This window comes from Emydura macquarii, unplaced genomic scaffold (assembly GCF_026122565.2).
Source record: "Emydura macquarii macquarii isolate MOO-44397 ecotype Brisbane River unplaced genomic scaffold, CSIRO-AGI_Emac_v2 contig_691, whole genome shotgun sequence".
In the NCBI taxonomy this organism is placed as follows: domain Eukaryota; kingdom Metazoa; phylum Chordata; order Testudines; family Chelidae; genus Emydura; species Emydura macquarii.
In genome coordinates this window covers 3905833-3924791 of record NW_027130828.1, presented here as the reverse complement: position 1 = coordinate 3924791, position 18959 = coordinate 3905833, and the positions used below count along the sequence as shown (strand labels likewise).

The 18959-nt window shown below is 50.2% G+C and overlaps 1 long non-coding RNA gene across 1 annotated transcript; it reads right to left on the bottom strand.

The window, feature by feature from the left end:
* Positions 1-948: 948 nt before the first annotated feature.
* LOC137148765 (uncharacterized) lies at positions 949-16736 on the bottom strand. Its single transcript, XR_010918583.1, has 3 exons — positions 16604-16736; positions 5081-5227; positions 949-1231 (listed from the first exon to the last, which is right to left on the bottom strand). It is a non-coding gene; the product is annotated as an uncharacterized lncRNA (long non-coding RNA).
* Positions 16737-18959: the final 2223 nt, after the last annotated feature.

The following is an 18959-nucleotide window of genomic DNA, read 5'->3' as shown; positions in this document are numbered from 1 at the left end:
AGGGGAGGGGGGAGGCCTGCATGTGCCGTACCTAGGGTGACCAGACAGCAAGTGTGAAAAATCAGGATGGGGGGTGGGGATAATAGGCACCTATATAAAACCAAGCCTCAAATAGGTGGGCCTGTCCCAGTAGAATTGGGACCTCTGGTCCCTCTAGCTGTGCCGGTGCAGGCTGCAGAACAGCAATAAAAACGTGCCAAAGAAACGCTCGCCCAGGACAGCAACAGCCTCGCCCTCCTCGCCCAGGCTGCCCCCAGCAGCGGCACTTTGCCTGCTGCTCAAAGTGGGTCTCGGAGCCTGCTCAGCCTGAATAGCAGCGGCTGCTCCCCCAGCCGGACCCTGGGCTCCACGGGGTGGGGCAGGGCCCTGCTGTAGGGTTTGTAAAGGGCTGGCTGCCGCCGGGCTCTCACGCGGTACACTGTGCCCATCACCATGGTCTCTGGGCGCCTCAATCTCTCCTGCTCCAGCCTGTGCTTCCGAACGGAGCCACGTTCCCCGCAGCCAGTTCCCAAGCCCCACGGCAGGCCTGGAGCCAGCGGGTCACAGGCGGGGACGGAGCCGGCCGCTAGGAAGCTCAGGAGACAGCTGGCGGCCACGGTGCTGGCAGCAGAGCCAAGGGGCCCGGCGGGAGTGCTCCAGGGCCCAGCGGGGGCTGGGCGCACACGGCTCCGTGGCTTGCCAGCGTGGCACTCTGCGAGGCTGGCCGAGCGATGATTATGACCAGGCGCTTCCTCAACACCTGGGGCCCTTCCCGGCTTCGCACCCCGGGGCCCCCCCTGCCCTCTGGCCAGTCAGCATGGGGGAGGGGACAACACTGGCCCCTTCGCGGGCTGGGTGTCTGCAGAGCCCCCGACGTGCAGCCATGCAACACCTCCCCATCACACATGGTCCTGGGGGCTGCTGGGGCCTGATGAGCCCCCATCTCTGCCCCCCCCCCCCCACACACACACGCAGCCCTCCGGGACAGTTACAGCTCTTGGGGCCAGCGTGTAGCTCTTCGCTTGGCCCGGGTGTCCCTATGTTGAACGACAGCTGCCAAGGCTTGGCCTGCTCTGGCTCTGAGATTCCTGGCAGAGCGGGCGATGCCGGCGAGGGAGCTGTGACGCTGGGGAGCAGGGCTGGCACCACAGCTGGCACCGCCTTCACCAAGCCGTCCTGGGGCAATGGGCCCAGGAATGGAGACGGTGACTTGGAGAGTAGGCGTCTGTGCACCGCGGGGGGCGGGTTGGTCCTAGGGGAGAGCAGGAGGCGTCACACAGCAGCAAACCCAGCTGAAGGACCAGAGGAGGGGGGCAGGGGATGAAAAGGGCGGGGTTGTTATGGGGGAAGAGCCAGCACGTGTGGGGAAAACCCCAGCGAATTCAAGAGTGCAAGCTCCAGTAGGGAGGGAATTCTAGCCCCGCTCGTGGCGTGTCACAGCTCCATCCCGGTCCCTGGAGGCGGCAGGCTCCAATCCCCACGGCACGGAGCCCCCACTCGACTCCGTTCCGCAGCCGTCAATAGAAGCCAGTTGGTTTCACCCCCTACAATTCTACAGGGGCTCTGCCCGAGGGAGGGATTGGTGATCTCAGGGCTCCCTAGCACAGCAGGGCCGGGGGGGGACACTTGAGCAGAGAAGCAGGAAGTGGGAACAAGTGACTCCATGGGGGAAATGTTGATTTTTAACTTTCTGGTCAGTACACAGGGCCCGACCCCAAGCCCAGGGGCGTCAGCAGACGTCTCCCCATCCATTTCAACAGGCTTTGGCTGCCGTTATTGGTCACCCGGCTTGCCCAGTCATCACGCTGGCTGGCGCAGGCATTAGTTAAAGCGCTTAGCGTCTGTTGACTGCTCTGCAGCTGATGGGAAATGGCCCCCCTCCGGTTCATAAGAACGGCCATAGGGGGTCAGACCAAGGGTCCATCTAGCCCCGTATCCGGTCTGACGCTGGGCAGTGCCAGTGCTTCCGAGGGAATGAACAGAACATGTGATCTTCACCTGAGCCAGGCCCTGGCATCCGCTTCTGGCAGTCTGAGGCTTAGGGACACCCAGAAAATGGGGTTGCATCCCTGCCCATCTTGGCTAACAGCCATTGATGGACGTATCTAGTTCCTTTTTGAACCCAGTTATACTTTTGGCCTTTACAACATCCCCTGCCAATGGAGTCCCACAGGTTGACTGTGCGTGGTGTGAAGAAATACTTCCTTTTGTTCGTTTTAAACCTGCTGCCTCTTAATTTCATCAGCTGATCCCTAGTTCTTGTGTTCCGTGAAGGGGTAAAGGATACTTCCCTGTTCAGTTCTCCACACCATTCATAGATTTATAGAATCTAGCCTATTCCCCTTGGCCAAACAGTCCCAGGCTTTTTAATCGCGCCTTGTAAGGAAGCTGTTCCCGAATAAGTTTCGTTGCTCTTCTCTGCACCTTTTTTTACAAGATGGGCCAGAAGTGCACACAGTATCAAAGGTATGCACGTACCATGGATTTATGCAGTGTCATGATGATATTCTCGGCTTTATTTTCTATCCCTTTCCCCAGATGTTATCAGGGAGCTATCCACAATGATTCCAAGGTACCTTTGAGTGGTAACAGCTAATTTAGAGCCCATCATTGTGCGTGTACAGTTGGGATTATTTTTTCCTATGTGCATTACTGTGCACTTAACACTGGGTGACAAAATGGCAGATGAAATTCAGTCACCCTTTGTAACTCTTCACAATCACCTTCAGCCTTAACTATCTTGAGTAATTTAGTATCATCTGCAAACTTTGCCACCTCACTGTTCACCTTTTTCCAGATCTCTTATGACTATGTTGAACAGCACAGGTCCCAGTACAGACCTTGGGTGACCCCACTATTTACCTCTCTCGCCATTGTGAAAGCTGACCTTTTATTCCTACTCTGTTTCCTGTCGTTTGACTAGTCACTGATTCATAAGCAGATCTTCCCTCTTATCCCATGACTATCTACTTGGCTTAAGAGCCTTGGGTGAGGGACCTTGTCAAAGGCTTTCTGAAAATCTAAGTACACTATATCCACTGGATCACCCTTGTCCACGTCCTTGTTGACACCCTCAAAGAATTCTAGTAGATTGGTGAGGCATGATTTCCCTTTACAAAAACCATGTTGACTCTTCCCTATCATATTGTGTTCATCTGTGTCTGATAATTCTATTCTTTACTTCAACCAATTTGCCTGGTACTGAAGTTAGGCTCACTGGCCAGTAATTGCCAGGGTCGCCTCTGAAGCCTTTTTTAAAAATAGGCATTACGTTAGCTACGCTCCAGTCATCCGGTCCAGAGGCTGATTTAAGCCATAGGTTACATTTACCACTGTTAGTAGTTCTGCAGTTTCACATTTGAGTTCCATCAGAACTCTTGGGTGGATACCATCTAGTCCTGGTGACTTATTACTGTTTAATTTATCAATTTGCTCCAAAACCTCCTCTATTGACACCTCAGTCTGGGACAATTCCTCAGATTAGTCACCTAAATAGAATGGCTCAGGTGTGGGACCCTCCCCCATATCCTCTGCAGTGAAGACCAATGCAAAGAATTCATTTTGCTTTTTTGCAACAGCTTTGTATTCCTGCCGTGCTCCTTTATCAGCATGATTGTCTAGTGGCCCCACTGACAGTTTGGCAGACTTCCTGCTTCTGATGTACTTTATTTTATTTTATTTTTTTATTTTACCGTTTGTTTCTGTGCCTTTAGCTAATTGCTCTTCAAATTCTCTCTTGACCTGCCTTATATTTTGACTTGACTTGCCAGAGTTTATGCTCCTTTCTATTTTCCTCACTAGGATTTGACTTCCAATTTCTCAAGGATGCCTTTTGCTTCTAACGGCCTCTCTTACTCTGCTATGGTGGCTTTTTGGGGGGTTCTCTTACTGTTTTGTTTTTTATTTGGGAGGATACATTTAGTATGAGCCTCTATTATGGTGTTTTTAAAAGTTTCCATGCAGTTTGCAGGCATTTCACCCTTGTGGCTGTTCCTTTTAGTTTCCATTTAACTTGCGTCCTCATTTTTGTGTTCCCCTTTTTTAAATTAAATGCTACCGTTGGTGGGTCTCTGGCATTTCCCCACCTACAAGGATTACATTTAATTACATTATGGTCACTATTACAGAGTGATTCATCTACATTCACCTCTTGGACCAAATCCTGTGCTCCACTTAAGATTAAATCAATAATAGCTTCTCCCCCTCTGAGTTCAAGAAGCAGCCATCATCGTGTCTAGAAATTCTCTCTGCATCCCTTCCTGAGGTGACACACACCCAGTCAACAGGAGGATAGCGGAAATCTCCTCTCTTTGTTGTGTTGTCTGTCTTTGTAGCCTCTCTAATCTCCCAGAGCATTTCACAGTCACCATCCTGCTCAGCTGGTCGGTAGTATATTCCTGCTGCTATACTCTGATTGTTCAAGCATGGCATTTCTAGCGAGCCAAGATTTTTACTGTATCTGACTCTAGGCTTTCCTTCACAGATAGTGCCACGCCATATCCTGTCATTCCGATACATTTTGTACCCTGCTATTACCGTGTCCTGTTGATTATCCTCTTTACACCAAGTTTCCATGATGCCCATTCTATCAATATCCTCATCTAATGCCAGGCACTCTAGTTCACCCCGCTAGTATTTAGACTCCTAGCAGTCGCGTACAAGTGCCTGCACATTTTGTCAGGCGTCCCCATCTCAACGCGCTCTAATGGGCAATTTTGCTGGCAGTCTCAGGAGAGAGCTGCCCAAGGGCTGCATGAAGCCAGGAAACTAAACTCTTCCTTCTGCTCTGGAGTGGTTTCCCTCCAGTGCTGGGCCAGGCACACTGGCAGGGCAGTCTGGTGAAGCTGGCTCTCCTACCACCTACACCCTATGCAGGGATCGGAGGCCCAGGAGCCTGGGAGAGCACTTACCCCATCAGGTCACAGAGAAACATTCACAAATGCTTTGAACTCTACTCCGTGATCCACACCCTGCAGACCAAGCCACGCCAACATGACTCCATTCTCATGCAGAGCCACCACGTGGGAGGTTGGGGAGGGGGGGCCGGGCCTCTCCAACGATTCATAACTACAACGTCCAACTGATATAAATTACAGCGTACCAGGATGGAAGATCTCAGACTAGCTGGACTATTTGTCTGATCCAAGGGAGTGGCAGGCGAGAGGCTGGAGTAGGTGGACGGTTGGTCTAGTCTGATCCTAGGAATGAGAATTCTGATTCTGTAGTCGCACGCCCCGATAGGAAAGGCCTGTGGAATTGAACGGGAATTAAACCAGCTAGGTTCTATGGCGGTCACACAAGTGTATTGACTGCGATTGGTTGTCTTGATACCTTTTCAATAGGATTTCCAAACCATGCTGAACAGCTCCATAGTAGGGACATGATTCTCTATTATTCAAGAATCCTATAGAACCGTGTTTCTCAATTAAATTTGGCCACGGAACCTTTTTGAACTCGATAAATAACTGTGGAACCCCCCAAACTCTTAACAGTATTTTTACATATGGGGCCAAAAATGTCGAAATAAGCAAATTATATAGAAACAACTAGCTCAGCATTTCTCAATTAAATGTAAATGAAATTACACTTACACTCAATACTCTCTGCCGAAAAATCCGGGACATCGTCCCTTTTTCGGTGGCGCGGAGAGCAGCTGCTCGCGGAACCCCAACAGTGTTCCCGTGGAACCCCAATTGAGAAACACTGCTCTAGAAAAAGCGTATCGTTCTCTATTGCCTTGTGGAGGAGGCTCATAGAATACAAGTTCTATACCTTTCAGAAGGCTTTTGGGGACACATTGCAGAAACGAACTCTTTTTTTGCTTGGCGTGGGGAGGAAGAGACCTATTACAATTTAACATTTTTATTATGCTTCCTGCATAGGAAGATTCCTCTCCCTCCCTCCCTTTGCTGTCTGGTAAGCTGCTAGCAATCATCGGGCAGACAGGTGGTAAAGATTCATACCCATCAAACAATGCCATTTAGTTTGTAACCTGTGACTAAATCTGGTGTTAGCTTTAATTTCAGTCTGCTTTAGGCTCGCTCGTTAATCTCTATGCAAAGCAGATGAAATGAATATGCAGCATTTTGGATGTAATTGTACAGCTTCAATTCAGCACTGTAATTTTCCAAACAGGATCTTGCAATCAAGCTTCTATTCATTAGTGTATAAACAATTTAGTTTCTCAGCTCTCCAGTATGCCAATCATTTCAATGGAGTGAGCATCTCTGACAAAAAAGGAGGCAAGTTTCTTTTGTGTAACGGAGGTAAAAGTTGCTGGGTAACTTTAGCCCACTTCACGCAAGAGAGATATTCTGGCTATTTCTAAAGGGTCCCTTTGTTTTCCTGTGCCTGGCAAACTGGTTCTGAAGGACTGCGTGACATTTCTCCCCTAGGTAAGAGCCCCCAAGCCTGGCCAATAACCAGCCATTTTAGGACGAGGTAGAACACTAATGGTCACGTGTGGTCAGGACCTTGAAGATCCTTTGACAACTTTTGCAAATGGGGCCTTGAGCCCCAAGATGAATGTCCCCTTAGATCATGTCATCCTGCAGATCTTCCTTCCTCCCGCAATTCCGATCAGAAGTTTTTCCTTCTTCACTTCCTGTCCCAAATCAACACGTAGCACGGTTTCTCTTTACTAAGAGGGCAGTCACATTGCACCCCAGAGGTGGCTGCGTTGCAGTGGTGGAAGCAGTTGGTTTTACGGCATCCTGTAGAGTAGGTGTGGGTGTCTGTTTGCTAAGCCTGCTGGGACCTTTCTGATGGGATTCACGTGCAGCTGTCAGAGGGTGACTGTAGTCGGACACTGGCTATAGGGCTTCACATCAAGTTAGTTACGGAAACTCATCAGGTCACTCGGAGTCTGCACAGAAGGTTTCATTGGGTGCCATGACAGCATTGGACCCCAACAGAGACGGGAGTGGCAGTGGCACCTGGGGTGATACTCATTCTCTCCCTCCTTCCTCAGGTCCCCTTGCATTCCTCTAACCCGCTCCCCCCCATCATTTCCCTCCATACACGGGGCAGAAGGGGCAAGCAGCTCGGTGAAGCGTTTCCCTGACTGGCTCTCCACCCCATTGCTCCGTGGGGCCCTCTCCCAGGCTGCACTGCTTTGCTTCCCTCCCCAAGGAGCTGTGGGTGCCCAAAGGGAATTGGGCCAGCACCCGGGAGGGAGGGGGTACTTTAAATGTCACGCATTTAAAACGTCACATCAGCCATGCCAGAGGTTCTCACCCCCAGGCGTTAGGCTCTGCAGTAAGGGAACGCTCACGGCCATGACGCTCTAGAAAGAGGAATCTGTTCATTTATAAAACGTTAGCCGCTGGGGTCTAGATGGCCCTGGGCCGTCAGTTCAAATCCAACCTGGAAACGGCTGTTGCTAGGTTACGTGACATGAGCTCGAGGGGAAGGTCTCAGGCCAGCTCCTAGCAGACAGGTGCCAATATCATAAGCACAAGCAGCAACACAACAGAGACAAAGGATGGAGCGGGCGAGTGAGAAGGCAGGATGTCCCAGTGGTTAGGGCCTTACGCTAGGAATCGGGAGACCTGGGTTCAATTCCTTACAATACCACGGACTTCCCGTGTGAGCTCGAACAAGGCTCCTAGCGCCTCAGCTCCCACGTGTACAGTGGAGACAACAGCGGTGCCCTGCCTCATGGGATGTGGGGAGGATAAATACGATGAAGCTCTAGATAGCGTGGTAATGGTATCATTGACAGAGCGAACAACTAGCTGTCTCAGGCGGGACTACACTGAGGGCTGCTGCATTGACAAGTCTTGTGCTACAGGCCCTCGTGCTGCGGGCAAAGGATTTCAGGCTGCAGGGCTGTTTAAACAAAAAATTCACCAGGAGAGGTGGTTAACATCCCTGGGCTGTGTGGGGGTCATAGACTTCAATCCACCAGCCAGGCACACGGGGCTACAGACCGCATGGGAAATAGACTGATCCCACCCACACTTGGCCGATGAGCTGGACTGAGGAGTACACACCCTTGTCACCGCAGCACTTGGATGCGGAGGACAGGCCTAGCCTCATCTTAATTTGAAGCAAGCTAGGGCGAGAGGGGGCGAGGCACTGCAGAGAACACCCAACAAAAGAAAGCATCATCCACAGAGATGCTTAGTGGAGGCTCCATTGCCAAATGAATATTGGCAGATCTAATTACAGACTACCAGGCAGACAGCTTACTAGTTTGTCACAAAAAAAATGGAACTGAACTCGAAGCCCATAGTATTCACAGAACACAGCAAGACACTTCTGAGACTGCACAGGGACCCAGGCAGGCAAACCACCTCCAGCAAAACTAATTACTTCCTGATTGTCTCAGGCCACCCACTGGGTATAATAGTATAGACTAAACTCAGCATATACATAACTAAGTACTTGCACCAATTTGGAATACAATAATCATCCTCAGCATTGCATAATTAAAGTCGGAGCACTTGGAAGAATGATTTCCCATTCCAAGGACTGGGTAAGGATTGCATAAGGCGGTGTAACAGAACGCACCCAAGCGGTGAAAGCCCCACGTAATCACTCACATCTTCTCAACGAGACAACGGTATTTGTTCGGACGCTGGCTTTCCAGAATGGAAGATTAAGACTTGGTGTGGTGTGAAAGGATGGAGGGGGCGAGCGTTCACACGCTTCCCAGCTGGAGGGTTTATGAGACTAGTTTTAGCAAGCAGGTGAGTGCCAGCTCAGATTTCAGCAGCGCGCTCCCGGCAGCATTCGGTGCAGTGTAAGGTACCTGCAGCGACCTTGACGCTGCCCTTTGTGATGCATGCCTCACAACAGGCTCTCTTTACAGGGCCCTTCGACACACACAGGCAGCTTCTGACATTAGCCATTGGCCATGACTGGGAAAGGCACAAGCACCGAGCAGTTTGCACACCAACGTAGGCCCCAGTCTCACTGGCAAGCGGGGAAGAAAGGCAGTTACTGATCAACCCATTTTGGCTTGTTTTGCAAAACTGGAGCAAAGCCACCCCACTCCTTGAAGAAGGCCATTAGGCAACGGGCTTTTCGTTCCAAGCCACGTCTGAGTTACTAGAGCATGTCAAAGACAATAGGAAGGTGTCAGTGGATTAAAAAAAAGTTGTGAGCATCCAAAAATCGGTGTGCTGTGCAGCTGCATGAGCCACGTGCACCGTGAAAATCCCATGGCGGGAGTGAATAGAAGCCAATGGAAATCAAGGTTTAGAACTGGCACTGGGGCACTCTGGGGACCAACAAACATCTAAGTATTTCACAGATGTTAGCTCCCGTTTGTAAGTGAATTCCCCTGGGCCACATTTTCTTGCATCTCCTCTCCATGCAGACTAGCACAGTCACCTGTGCTAGCTCTGTGCCAGCCCTAGTACTAATGTTGCGCTCATCTGCTTGTACACCTCCTGACCCCCACTCTGAGCCTTGGCAAGGGACCCTCTACTGCATCATAGGGGGCGCTTTGGGGCCAAATCCTGGTCTATCACACTGGCGTAAATCTGGAGTGACACCACCGAAAGCAGCAGGGTTATTCCAGCAGAATCTTTTCTGTTCACTTCATCCTACGGGTTTGCAGCTGGCTCATACACCGGCCCTGCAAGCCAGGATGGGGCTGCTCAGGTGCTCCCAAAGTACGCACGCACGCCTTTCTATTAACCCTTTGCAAGCAGAGCATTGACCTCTCTACCTGCAAAGCAATGAGGCTAAACGGCCTGCTGTTGTGATTGTGCGTCTGCTAAAGGCAATTGGAAGGCCGCGGCAATAAGAAATAAAATAAAATGGAACGTGTGTGTCTAATCCATTAGCTTCCCTTTGAGGGCCCCCTGGAGACTCAGCAAGAAGGAGAAAGAATACGTGGATATTGCATGAGCCCTGGCATTTTGTCACCAGGCCAGCCCTGCGGCTGGCCGCTGCCACGGCTTGTGCTGTCCGAGCTCATAAATCACCCGCCGTGACATCCTTTTCACAACTCGATTCCCAGCCCGGATATTCCGATTCCTGCTGATTACACATCAGTGTGCTCGGGGGAAGTTGTATCTCCCATTTCCAGGAAGGGAGGCACCACAAGGAAAACGCATTGATAAAAAGGAGAATGAAATCAGCTTTGTTCATGCTGCGAATCCTCTATTGTTCCTGCTGAAAATCGTCAGCCCTCACTGAAGAAAGTATTTCCTAAACGATAAATCTCCTGGGCTCCTCGGCAGCCTTTGCCTTGGCACTAGCTCCTTCTTGGGTTGTTTTGAGAGAAAAGCAGCTTTCGCCATGAGGCTGTCTGCGTGAGAGAGGCTTTATTTGATTAACTCTTTCACCTTCCACCCCCTGCCCTTGGCTGTGGCTACACCTCTGCAGGACAAACGCCGGGCACTTTGAGAGCCCCGAGTGCTCATGGGATGGGGGTGCGTGGGTCTTCTGGGCAGGATTTGGGTCGCGTTGGGTCTGTCAGAACTCACAAGGCAAGCAGGGCCAGGCCAGGCCAAAGAGCTCCAAGGGGCACCTAGCCTAGCAGGAGGTGGGGCTAGCGATTCAGGAGGTCACTCCTTAACTAGTGCCTCCCTGTGATGCTAGGTGCCACCATGCAGCTGGAGCTGCATCTTGCATAAGAGCCAAAAACCAGAGCTGGTAGCCGTTCGGGCCAGGAGGGATCATTACCACCGTCTACTCTGGGCCCCTGACCAGCACAGGCCAGAGAACTACACCAGGGATTTCCCTTCCTACACCCAGGAGACCTCCAGCATCGTGGGCACCGAAGCACACATAGCACTCTGCATGCCCAGGGCTGCTGACCAGGCCATTCCGATTAGCTACAGCATCATCCTATACTTCACAGCTCATCCTATACCGCAGCATAACGCTGGCGTGCACCCACGGAACAGGCTGCCTCAACCCGCAGGAGGCAGCTCCGCAGTGCAGAAGGTGATCGCTGTACGGGGAAGGAGTGTGGTGGCGTGATTCAAGTGCAGGGTCATGCCATGTTCTGGGCTCTGTCCCAGGCCATGCCAGACTCACTATATTTGACAGACATGTTGCCTTGCCTCAGTTTCCCCATCTCTAAAACGGGGATTAATAATTGTCACCTGCATTCATTAACCGATCTCTGGAAGTGCTTCGGGATCCTCGTTAGTTCTATGCTACTGAGCTGGTTTTCCAAAATTGCAGCAGAAACGCTCAAGTTAAACGTAGTTTCTCCCAGACATTTTAAAGCCACACACAAAACATTTCTACCCCCTGGGCCCCTTGTAAAGCCTGATGTTCAGAATGCTTTGGGCCTGGCTGTATCTCTAACAGCATTTCCCTCCTTGCCAGCGTCCAGTGTGACGTTGGGGCCAAAGAGTGAATGCGATCCTGGGAGGCATAAACAGGGGACTCTCGAGATGGAGCAGAGAGTTATTTCACCTCCGCATATGGCACTGGTGCGACCACTGCTGGAATCTTGTGTTTCTTTGTGGTGCCCACAACTCAAACTGGAGGTGGATAAATCGGGAAGGGTTCAGAAAAGAGGCACAAAAATGATGCAAGGATTAGAAACCCTGCCTTACAGTGGGAGGCGCAAAGAGCTCGGTCTATTTAGCTTAATAAAGAGCAAGTGAAGGGGTGACTTGATGACAGTCTATCAGTACCCACGTGGGGAAAAATATTTGATAATTGGCTCTCCAGCCTGCAGAGATCGGTACAACACAATCCAATGGCTGGAAGCTGAAACTAGACAAATTCAGACCAAAAATAAGGCCTACATTTTTAACAGTGAGAATAATTAATCAATTATCAGCACATTTTACCAAGGGTTGTGGTGGATTCTCCATCACTGACAATGTTTAAAGCAACAATGGATGTTTTCTTAGAAGATCTGCTCTGCAAATCATTTGAGGAAAGTGCTCTGGCCTGCCTGACCCAGGCCAGCCTAGATCAGGGGTTCTCAAACTGGGGGTTGCGACCTGTTGAAGGGGGCACAAGCTGTCCACCCTGGTGTGTGCCGGGGCTCCAGATGCCAGCCACATGCGGGGCTGACAGCCTGAGACCTTCAGAGCTGGGTGGTTGGAGAGCAGCAGCTGCTGCCAGGTGCCCAGCTCTGGAGGCAGCGCTGCCCCCAGTGGCAGTGCAGAAGTAAAGGTTGCATGGCATGGGGGGAGGTCGTCACTGCCTGAAATATTTTTAAAGGTGGTCCCAGCAAAAGAAATGTGAGAACCCCTGGAGTAGGTGATCAGAATAGTCCCTTCTGGCCTCTGACGAAAGCCTTCGGTCTGGCAGTTCCAGTCACTGGTTGTCAGATTTATAAAGCTGCAGGGTAACATTCGCTAACGCGCCGCAGTGACTCAGAAGCGTCAATCAATGGGATGTAGGAGGAGCCTGAAGAAAACAATCCCTCATTTTATTCATGTAGGCAAAGTTTCAGAAAGATCCAGCACCCAACATGGCGACTCATTTCAGTGTCTAAATGGGAGCTGTGCGCTCTTGAAAAATCAGGCCCCACGTGGAGGCAATTTTGAAAATTCTGGCCACTGAGCCGCTCCCTGAAAGTCGGACTGTGGTCCCACAGGTTCCAGAGCAGAGCTTGGCTAAATACAAGTGTTAGGGGACCTCCCGCAAGGCCATGGGCAGCATCTCCCAATGCATCGGGCTCCCCTTTACTGGTGGGTGGCAGCGGCAGAAGAAACAATCACTTAATTTGACAGCGGGTATTTTGGTAATTGAGATAATCTCTGAGACCAAGGCAATCAAACCAGAACCATTCCGCACTCCCTTGGGGACAGGAGCCCTGTGACATTCCTATTGTAAGAATTCAGACACTGACCCTTCCCCTCAGCCGGGAATTAGGTGCACATTACCCAGGAATGCACAGGAAACACTATTAGGCCCCAACTTTGCAGCCACTCCATGGTCCGATCTCCCTTAGAGTCCTACGGCGTTCCACGGGCAGAGTAGGTACAGAACTGAGCCCATGGCATGCAGGAATGGCTAAATTATTCAATCTCTCAGCTTTTCTGCAGCACTTTAAGTTAAATACTTACTGGCATGCCACCCACTACAGCAGAACATCTGCCTGGTTTAGCCAAGGGGACACTCTGTAATGTTACAACACTGTTCTTACCGTAACAGGCCAAAACCAGGATTGCCTCAGAGACTCAGTGGGAGTGGTTGATACTGGGAATCCATAGTACAAAGAAATTGCTTCAACGTGAACCCAAACACACAGCCCTGTGCCCTTCGGAATTGAACTGCTCACAATGCAAAGAACTGCATTTTACCTAGATTCTTCACATGGTTCGATTAGAAGGGAGGACTGTTCATTACCACGCATAAGCAAACTGCAACCATCAGCCACTGAATCCAAGCACAGAGTCCAAGGAAAAGACAGATTAGCCTGGTCTCATCTGTTACTCCAAGAGCTGAAATGGACTCATTTGCTATAGCCAAGTGTTTAAATACAGGAGTCAGGTTGATAGTCGTACAAGAAAAATAGATCAAATTTTAAAACAAATACAAGCAAAATGATCTGATTTTCATCAGCATCAGCAGCTGTCTTTCAGGAAGCCACAGTCATCTCCCTGTTCTTCATTCTGGTTTACAAACTACTTCATTCCTTGTTGCTTTGGAAACCATCACAAAGACCCTCTGCATCACCCAAAATAACTAGCAACAGATGCTGCTTTGACCTTAGCAACTTCCTGGAAACATACATTTGTCAAAATGAAAATAAAAAGATTAATGTGAGGGAGGCGCTTGAAGTTATAAGGAAATAGCACCACACAAGTCCAGACATGCGAGCCTGCCGCTTGTAACGGCAACGCAAGGCGTGGCCAAGCAAAGGAGAAACAGGCTAGAGCCTCCAGTTAACTGATGTTCTGTAACCCCCACCCTCCACACGGCACTTTCTGGGTGGAGCACCCAAATTAGTGAGATGACCATACAAAGCTTCTGGAAACTTTAGGACCCGATCCTAGGAGATGCTGAGCACCTCCTGGAAGGTGCTGAATGCCCTTAATGTGCTGACACATGGAACCATGGACTCTCATGGCATGGCTATGCTAGAAATGCTGTAGTGCAGAATGGAAGAGGGTCTTCCTTCACTGTAGGAAATCCACCTCTCCGAATAGGGTGACCAGATGCCCCGATTTCATAGGGACAGTCCTGATACCCGGGGCTTTGTCTCATGTAGGCGCCTATTAGCCCCACGCTGTCCCGATATTTCACACTTGCTCTCTGGTCACCCTGTCTGTGAGAGGTGTAGGTGGAGTGACAGGAATTCTTCTGGCAACTTAGAGGTGTGGACACCAGGGCTTAGACTGGCTTAGTTACATCATACAGGGTGTGACACTTTTCACAGCCCTGAGCGACGTAGTTAAAGCCACCTTAACTTCGTAGTGTGGACCGGCCCTCAGTCCCTCAGCCAGGAGGTGCCCATTGTGCAAACTATACACCACACCCACAGGCTTCCACCCAGCGCCACCTGAATCTGCCATGGGTGACCAGGCCACGCCCTGCCGGAATCTCTGTACAGCAGAGGGACATCTCGTGGCTGCATGATGTTACGACAAGAAAACATGCCATTGCACCTACTAGCTTCAGTGGGAGTGGAGGATGCTTAGCACCTGGCAGTACAGAGCATGTGCTGAGCATTAATGACCAGCCCAGGAAGGGTGATGGCTCAGACTCCAGGACTATCACTCTGGCAACTTCCATGGCCTCTCACTTCACTTGTGAAGAGACACACCAGCCACCAGTTTGAGCGTCATTATTTATCTTCTTTATCCCATGTGACATAGGAAACAGAGCAGGAAATGATCATCTAGTCACGCTCCAGGACAGTGCTGGATCATTCCCTGTGGTACATTTACTAGTGCTTTCTGCAGCCTCATTTAACATGTCCCAGGTAACGGGGCTTCCAGCACTTCCCTTTGAAAACTATTTCACAGCTTCATCTATGTCACACTCAGGATTTTGTTACCACTTCGTGTCCCAAATTATCATGCGGCATTACTGTGCAACTGTTAAATAGCTCCCACATTCCACCCCAGAGGTAGCTGCATTTTAGGGGTGGGTCAATCATACCCCTGCTATAGCTTTATATAAATTTACAAGATGCACGGAGAATAATGTTGATAACTTTTAGGATGAAAAGTTCTTTAGCAATACATATTTATCAATAGCATTTTATAGAAAGACTACCTGATGGTGGCTTATTCCTTGCTGAATACTGTAAAAAAAAATGAATGAGAGAAGATGGATGAAGTAATATCTTTCACTGGCCCAACTTCTCTTGGTGAAAGACAAGCTTTCAAACTACCCAGAGCTCTTCTTCAGATCACACAGCTCTGCGCAGCTCAAACGCTTCTCTCTCTCACCAACAGAAGCTGGGCCAACAAAAGCTATTGCCTCCCGCCACCTTTTCTCGCGAATATCCTGGGACCCCCATGGCTACCCCAGCACACTAAAACAATAAAATAAATAATAATACTTGCATTTAGACTGGGTTCTCCTTCTAAAGGCCCAGTGATATTTATAGAACCATTGATGAATAACTATCCTCTTTTGCATGCTTAAAAATGCACTGAGTGGATATTACTGAGAATAAAGCAGCCTAATTCTAGATCACTCATGACATTTTTGTTTTAGGATGCTTAAAAGATATTGTGTTACTTGGAGGAGAAAAAAATGGTTAACCTGTCTGTAGTGCAACTGTCTGTTACATCTGCCTTGCAATTGGCACCTCATCTCTTTTTGGGTGATCTCCTGCCTTTTATCTCCTGCAATGTGCAGAGGACTGACTCCATTTTGGGAAGAGGAAGAAAAGGTGCTACTAACAATAGTTTCTGGGTTACCACTACACACTAGCTGTGTTCTACACCCACAGATACACCCCCAGGATAAAAGCCTACCTAATTAGCTACCAACTAATGGAGTTACTCCTGTATCGCATGCGCTAAGAGGCCTAGGCCTTTCCTGTTGGAGGTTCAATCCCCTTAGGACCCTTGAAGAGGTGGGGTGGGGGTTTGTTAAACACATTCAAGTGTTATTTATGAAGCCCTTGCACCCCCAGAGTGCTCAGAATGGGACACATCACCAATCACATGATTCAGGTTCGAGCGGGTCCAGAACTAAACACACACTGAGACTATGGGACACTCCGGAGCCAGAGCAGAACTTCCTGGCTCCGGCCCATCTTCAATTGAAATACATCCAAAGCACAATAAAAACCCACCCTCGTCCCCCTCAGTGAATGAAACCAAGTCAGCAGGTTCAACACACAGTGAAGTGTGTAAGGAGAGGTAATAAACATGGAGCCAACACCGGGCAGGCCAGCAAACCAACTGCCTTGGAAGGAAGAGCTGGAGGCTTTCCAGAAGCAGGGCAGGGTGGATTGAGAAGGAGGGCTGGGCCAGCAAGGGTCATATCCCTGGGGCCTTCTCAGCAAGGGCACCGTTGCCTGCCAACCTGAGACAGGCTCCCCAAACGTAGCTGAGAAAAGGCCATTGGTTTCAAGGAAGGCCACGGGCTCTGATATGCAGGCACCCTCCCTGTTAAGGTCTTTAAAAACCTCATTCTTGTTCTCTTTGAGTTATAAAGCTCACACAAAGCCCATGAGGATGTGCCCCCCAGCAACAAACTAACCACAGTAGAAGCCAAAAGCACTCACCAGCCAGCAGGGAGGGAGATGCAGTCTGCTGCAGTCAGATAGCAACTGGAGCATTCACCTTCCAGGGGCAGCAGCTTCTCTCTCCCTGATTTAAAGGGGCAGCTAGCAATTGAGCATGCTGGGAAAGGCTCCTTCTAGAAGAGGGTGGCCCCAGAGTGAGGTGGGGTTTGGACAGCTGCTAAGAATTGCTCCCAGGGAAGGGGTTGAAATTCCACCTTCCTAAGGCCAGGGAAGGAGAAGAGTCTATCTCCGGCCCTTCATTTCCCTTTGATAGCATGTTTCCATAATGCAGCCCAGATGCACCAGCTTGTGAACTGCTCCATGACTGGAAGGGCCTCACCACTGCATCAGGAGAACCAGCATGTCCTTTCGTATTTAAAGAGAAAGTGCATTAAGGAGGAGGGATGTTCTTGTCCCCTTGGGGGCTTCTGTATAGTGTCTATAGAATGCCAGGAAGGGGTTCTCTTTCCAAACAAGATGGGTGGGGATTTTTTCCTGCCTATTTTTCACCTTTTAAAGATCAGGTGTGTCAAGTGTGTGCCCCTGCTCCTGGGGCAGTTAGCTGCCAAGCAGTCATCTCTTGTGATAGTTGGTGTTTTTCTTAAAGCCTCGGCTCCTGGAGTCATGTGATTATGTGAGACACTGTTTTCACTTTTTCAGAAATGGAGTTTTCAGCACTCACAGTGATGAAGAAAACCTTGATAATGTGATCTAAAAGGCTCAAAAACACAAAGGCAAATACACCCCCCAAGCCTCCCCGCAAAAAGACTCAAAAAACCCCAAGCCCTTATTCTTAAAATCTCTTGATTTGGGGTCTGATTCATGATTTTTGGTCACTTGGCAATATTGCAGACGTGAACTGGGAGCTTTCGCAGTCCTTCGTGGAAGGAATGGGGGGGGAGGCGGTTCTGACTGGGAGGAAACAGCTTTTCTCTGATGTATGCGTGTTAACAAAACAACTGAGCAATGAGAGTGCTAATCAGTCCGAATACAAATCCCTGCCTTCCTGGGGGGCCGGTGTCTCTGATGGCACAGCTCTATTAGTTCTCCAGTTGCCCACAGGCTCATTGCAGAGTGGCAAGACCTGAGATTTATCAGCATTTATAAAAAGACTGAGGAAAGGGACACGGAACCAACTATCCGACCATAGATGTCATTGGTCTGTGCCCACCAGGGGCTGACAGGTTTCTCCCTTTTCAAAGCGGACTCTCGTGCTGCAGCAGGGGCTGTGTGAGGGGCTTGTTGATCCATAGCCCGGACCCACGTGGTGCCTCTGTTTACACAGCGGAAACAAGCGCCCCAGGGTTAGAACTGGTTCGGGTAAGTCGCTTAGAGCCACAGCCAGACCCATTCTTACTGAAACCCAGTCAGCAAAATGGGTCGGGCTGCCTGACGCCATCGAAAAACGGGGTCTTTGCCTTGACTTTTAAATGTGAAAAGTGGTTAGAAAATGCCCAGTGCAGACAGGCCCGTGGTCAGACCTCACCCAGAAGTTAGCTCTGTCGCTGGGTGTTTGAACGTCTCGTCCTTCGGTGGGCCAAAGGGTTAGCCCATTAACACTCTGCCAATAACTTTTCCCAGGGCACACCAGTCGTTTGGTTCAGCAGTGGAAACACTGGCGAGATAGTGTCCGTAAGCTAGATCTGTTACTCACAGCACGTTTCTCAGGGTCTGTTCTCCAGGCGTCCCATGAACTAATGAATATTGAATGCCGGCAGCCAGTTCCTGCCAATAGCTCTGCAGCGATTCTGAAAACTCCCATCGGCCACAGCTAGCACAAACACCCAAGGCCCTTTGCTTCGCTTTGCTGGGGCGTACGAGCGTCACTGTGTGCTTGGCTCCAAACCTCGCCAGAGCGTGGCCCGCAGGACCCCATGTCTCACGCTGACTTCATCCTGCCAGAATGTGTTTCAAACTAACGGCCAGTCAGGGTGTTTGATTGTTCTCAGGGCTCCAGAACGTCGCAGCCATTTTCTTTTCCTTTCCATCTGGAGAGCGACGCTTGTTCTTTTACACCCAGGCCTCCCTGCAGCTTGAGTGATGCTAACCCTCCCCTGCCAAGGACACTCGCCCCTCCTTTATTGCAGGAACTGTATCCTGCCCTCGCAGGGAGACAGGCTCCATGCTCTTCATGGGGCTTTCCCTCGCCAAGGCGCCAGCCAAGGAATTCACCCCCATCAGCTACGACCCCTACCTCATCTTCTCTGAATCAGACCCTTCCCAGCTGTCCTAACGGCTGCATTGTGGCTCTTGTCTTCGCTCCGCAAACACTAAAACCTGCGCTTAGCTTTAAGCATGCAAGTCGTCTCATTGACGTCCATGGAGTTACGCCTGTGTGTAAGTGTTCGCAGAAGTG